The sequence below is a fragment of the Pinus tabuliformis genome, chromosome 6 (genome assembly GCF_031772625.1).
Source record: "Pinus tabuliformis cultivar Carrire ecotype Pingquan chromosome 6, CPIR1, whole genome shotgun sequence".
Classification (NCBI taxonomy): Eukaryota; Viridiplantae; Streptophyta; class Pinopsida; order Pinales; family Pinaceae; genus Pinus; species Pinus tabuliformis.
In genome coordinates, this window is record NC_142292.1 from 180,205,642 (window position 1) to 180,211,641 (window position 6,000).

Below are 6,000 nucleotides of genomic sequence, written 5' to 3' on the forward strand. Positions count from 1 at the left end.
AAAATTGTTGAAAGTATTGATGTAGTGGTTGATGAAGAAGGAAACATTCCTAGGCAGGTAAAATCAGAAGATTTCGAAGATAATGAGGACTATCCTTCAACATCAAATCAGACTTATGATGAAGAAGAAACTCATGAGGCACTAGAAGAACAGATAAGGATAGAAGAAAAGACTCCATCTAGGTACGTTCAGAAGAATCATCCAGAAACTCAAATTTTGGGGCAGAAAGAGGCAGGTGTACAAACAAGAAGAACCATTTCAGAAGCTTCAAGCTATCTAGCATTGCTCTCCTCCACTGAACCACAAAATGTAAGTGAGGCATGCAAAGATGAATGCTGGGTCAAGGCCATGAATGAAGAACTGGAGCATATTGAAAAGAATAACACTTGGGAGTTGGTCCCTAGACCAAAAGATAAGAATGTCATAGGGACAAAATGGATATTCAAAAACAAGCTGAAAAAAAATTGGAGATGTTATTAGAAACAAGGCCAAACTTGTTTGTAAAGGATATGTGCAACAAGAAGGTATAGACTTTGAAGAAACTTTTGCACCAGTTGCCAGACTTGAGGCCATAAGAATGTTCCTTGCTCTTTCTAGCTTTCAGAAGTTCAAAGTATTTCAAATGGATGTGAAATCTGCCTTTCTGAATGGAGACTTGGATGAAGAAGTGTATATTGAGCAACCAGATGGGTTTATCCTTGGAAATGATCCAAAACTTGTATGCAAACTCAAAAAGGCTCTCTATGGCCTTAAACAAGCTCCAAGGGCTTGGTATTATCGTTTGGATAAGTATCTCCATCAACAAGGTTTTACAAAAGGATCAACAGACAACAATCTATATATAAAAATTGACAATGATAAGCTGCTAATACTTGTTGTATATGTTGATGATATCATCTTTGGTAGCAATGAAGAAGACATGAGTCAAAACTTTGCCTTGATGATGCAAAAAGAATTTGAAATGTCCCTGCTTGGTGAGCTGACACATTTTCTTGGTTTACAAGTCCAACAAAACAAAGATGGTATTTTTCTATCACAAACCAAGTATCTCAAGCAGATCTTGAAGAAATATGGGATGGAGGATTCGAAACCAGTATGTACCCCTATGGTAACAGGATGCAGCCTCAGCGCAAATGATGAATCAGCAGCAGTGCATCAACCAACCTATAGATCCATGATTGGTAGTCTGCTCTATCTAACAGGTACCCGACCAGACATTATGCATGCAGTGGGAATAGTTGGAAGGTTTCAAGCAAATCCAAAGGAAACTCATCTTCAGGCAGTTAAGAGAATTTTCAAGTATCTTCAAGGAACTCAAAACTATGGCTTATGGTATCCTAGAGGTACAAATCTCACACTTTATGCATATACAGATGCAGATTGGGTAGGAAGCGTGGATCACAGAAAAAGCACTAGTGGTGGTGAATTCTTCATGGGTCCTAGATTAGTATCTTGGTTCAGCAAGAAACAGAGTTCAATTGCATTATCTGCAGCTGAAGCAGAATATGTAGCTGTTGCATCTTGCTGCACGCAACTCCTTTGGATGAAGCAAACATTGCAAGACATGCAAATCACTTGTACTCCACCTATTTCCATTTTTTATGATAATACAAGTGTAATCAGTATTTCAAAGAATCCCGTCATGCATTCAAAGACCAAGCACATACCTATCAAATATCATTTTCTCCGGGAACAAGTGCTTGAACAAAAGATTAAATTAGAGTATGTTCCCTCCAAGGAACAAGTTGCTGATATACTCACCAAACCACTGCCCAGGGAAACATTTGAATACCTCAGACATAAGCTGGGTGTAGTTGATGCATCATCTTGCTGTTGAAACTTGTCTGTTTCAGAGAAAAGTGGGTGTACGCGACTTTCATGAGGAGGATCCGCGTACATACGCCAGTTTATGTGGGTATAGTCGCGTATATGTTGGTTTGAAGACAAACAGTGGGCCAGGCTCAGGATGAAAGGAGTATGATATGGGTCTGACAGAGACCATCTAGCACAGGTTCAGGGGGAGCATATATATTCTTCTAATAATGCATTGTTGGCATTATCCAAGAATATCTTGGTTCAAGATCACAGTGTTTTGGTTTCAGGAGGAACAGGTGCAGAAGGAGAACATGGTTGCTGGTCTGAATGATGATTAACAGATGCTGCTTGTTGATAACTATCATACTCTGGTTGTAGACATTTCGTCTCTATGTCATGTATTTCTTTTCTTATCAAGGTCATGTAACGGCCTTCGTTGATTTCCCCACTATGCCTGGGATGGATAATGTAATGTTCTTGTTTTATCTTGTGTAAATTTTTGGTGTATCCCCACTTGGTTGGGTGGGTGAGTCAATTCCCACTTGGTTGGAAGATGGATGTTTGTATGAGTCTTTGGTGGTAGGAAGGTCACTTATGATGTATAAAGTTATGTATCTTCTTGTAGAACATCTTCTTGCAAACCTTGCCTACAGTCAGGGGGAGCATGAACAGCACAGCAAAGCAGAGATTTCAGCATGAACTCAGGGGGAGCATAACCCTTTGCCCTTGATGTCAAAGGGGGAGAATGCCTTTGAGTGACTTGGGGTTGCCATCAAGTCCAAAGGGGGGGGTTGTTGGCATTATGACACAGGTTTGGCGCTATGACACAGGTGTTGTCCTTGATGGCAACCCACTCAGATGGCAGATCACTGTTCAATGAAAGAAAGAGAGGTATATGCAGGTTTCCTCTGACGAAGTCGCGTATACACGCGGTATTGCCGACCAAAAGTCGCGTATGCGTATGCACGCACTTTCATGCACGGAAAAGCGCGTACATGTGGGAAGTCTTATTTTTAGATTCATGGTATTTGGACCTATGGTTTTGGACCATGGTATCTCGTCTAAAGTGTTGAACCCAGGTATTTGGTCCAAGGTATTGGTTCTCTATGGTTTTGGACCATGGTTTGAGTAAGGTCTAAGAATATAAAAAGGAGGAGATCATTTGGCAAAGGTATTGACTCAAGGATTGAATATCTTATGAAGAGCAAGATCTGGAATACTGGTGATTGGTTTATGGTGCATAGCTGAATCTGAATCAAGGAGGAACCTAAGCACAGGAAGATGGATAAGTTCTATTGATGGGTCAAAACTCAAGACTTGAATAGTAGTATCTTTGTGTGATTTTGATCTGTTATATTTGGCGCATGAATTGATCTATACATCTGAGAATCTGGGTATAACTGATGTCTAAATATTTGAAAGAATAAATTATCTTTTATAGATCTGTACGCAGTTTCAGTGAAGCAAAGGCGCGTATACACGCTGGTTCTGTAATTCAAAATAGCGTATACGCAGGTTGGCCTTGATTCAAAAGCGTATGCACGCAGGTTGTACACATTGAAGTAGCGTACGTCTCTTGAAATATGTTTTAGCTACTTCTGTTTATTGCTGCAGTGTTCTGGGTTCAGAATTGGTGTCTGGTTACTGTTACTATTTTCTGGGTACAGCATTCAGAGAAGTGACTATTTGATTCAGTTTTGTTTGGTGCAAAGGAGATCGGTTGATGCAGATATACTTGATGTTTGATTGATGTTATTCATGGATCCAGTCTAAAAATTTATGAAACGTGGTCCCTGAAAGAAAAGAGAAGGTTGTAGCCTTCTGTAGGTCAGCACCTACGTACTAGTACCTCAGCTAGTACAAGAGCTAAGGGGGTTGTAGCTCCCTTCCAGGAGAAGCTGGAGAATGAGAGAAGGTTGTAGCCTTCTGCAGGTAGCAGCCTGCGTACTGGTATAAGACTGCACCAGTACAAAATCATTGTAAAAAGAAGTTTCTAATTAAAAGAAGATAGAGACGAATTGCAGCAGGTGGTTTTCACCCACATTGGGTTTCCACCTTACATCTTGGTGTTCATGTGTGTTGCTTATGTGTGATGATTTGTTCTGCTTTACTGCTCCTATTTACTGTTCATATGGTTAATAATGTTCTGATGCACTCATTAAGAAGCAACTAACTGAATTATAAGTTTACTAGATATACGCTTGTTGCATTACACACAGTTGCGTATACACGCGGTTTTCCTTAACTGAAGGAGCGTATATGAATCTGAATTTGGAAATGAAAAATTTATATTGATTTAATAATATTGATTCACCCCCCCCTCTCAGTATTATTTCCGACATTAAATAAATCTGAATCTTTGCCTGGTCCCTCTAGGCACCAGAACATGGTCACACCTTTGCCTCATTCACAATCCATGCAAATGGAAAGCATAATCACTTCCATCCCTATCTTAGATCTGAATCGTGAATGTGGCCCCTCCACTTCTAAATCCTCGAGAGAGGATCCCACCCTAGCTTCCATTCCTTATAATCTCAGACCCCGTGGGAATCCTTGGAGATAGTAGGAGGCATAGATATGCATTCCTCCCGGCCAGAAGACAGGAAATCTAGAGGGAGAAAATCAAACTTATCTAAGGCTCAGCTAAGAGCCAAGATAGACATTGTGGATGGCAAATAGATGTCCATATCAGGGGCATTTAGAGCAACAAACCCCCTCCCGGAGGTTATCAAATGATCATCCTTCCTGGAACTGTAGAGGGTTAGCTAGTAACCCTAAAAAGTAGGCCCTAAAAGAAGTAATCAGGAACTACAATCCGGATATGCTTCTCCTTCAAGAAACTCTGGGAGTCGGAGATGAAGTAGCAAAATCTCTATCTAAAATTCTGTCATCCTGGATTATCTAGGCCCTGGATGCAAAAGGAAACTCCGGAGGCCTAGCCCTGGCCTATAAATTAGAGAAGTTCAAATGTCTAAACTCCTGGGGGATGGATCAAGTCATTAGGATGGAAGTATACTCATGGGAATTTTGCACCTCTCTACTGATTGTCAACATCTATGGACCTTTCCAGGGAAGAGCCCACTTCTGGAAAACCGTACTCTCCAAATCTTTGTTGAACAAGCCAAATCTAGTTATTGGTGGAGACTTAAATTTCTCCATAGGCTCTTCAGAAACCTAGGGTCCCTTGGCCAAACAAGACTAGCTCTCAGACTTCTTCACCAACCTTCTCAGAGATAATAAACTCCTAGACATCAACTTACTAAAGATCAGACCAACCTGGAGGAACAGAAGAACAGGGGAAGGCCGTGTAGCAAAAAGACTAGACCGATTCCTCCTCCGGGAGGAAACTGCTACCAATATACCTGTTTTTCGCCAGTGGGTTGGGGAAGGAGGGATCTCGGATCATATGCCTATTCTCCTTGAACTATCCAAGCCCCCCAAAAAACCAGCTGCCCCCTTCAAATTCAACCCCTCTTGGCTTCAAGAGGACTCCTACAACTCCCTTTTCAAATCCACTTGGAGACCAGCCAGCTCCAATGAGTCGGTCAATAAAGCTTTCCTCTTCATGGAGAATCTAAAACGCCTTAAAAAAGCCACAATGATCTGGGCCAAGGAAAAGAAGACGAAAGAAGATGAGGAACTCAGCCAAATAGAAAGGAACCTAAACTGGCTTGAAAGCCCTGAAGCTGATGGATATGAAACTCAGGGGAAGAAAGAAATAATAATGCAACAGGAAGGTAAAAGGCACAAAATCCTCCTGGCAAGGGAAGAGCAATGGTGATTGAAAAGCAAGGCCATCTGGCTAAAGGCAGGTGATGAAAACACCAAATTTTTCCAGAACTATGCCAGAGGAAGGAAAAATATTAACACCATCTGGCATCTAAAAGAAGAAGGAGGTAGCGAGGCCAACTCCTTCCAGGATCTCTCCCATATGGGCATAAGTCACTTTCAGAACCTCTTCTCCAATCAAGGTGATATCTCCTTGGCAGAAGTGATCCAGACGACCCAAACCTTTCCCCGATATGTGGATGAGGAGGACTCACAGGATCTAATGAACGAAGTCACTAGGGGGGAGGTGGAAGGAATAGTAAAAGCAATGCCTAAAGACAAGAGTCCTGGTCCAGACAGCTGGATAGTGGAGTTGTTCCAACATTTTTTCGAGCAGCTTGGACAAGACCTTACTGA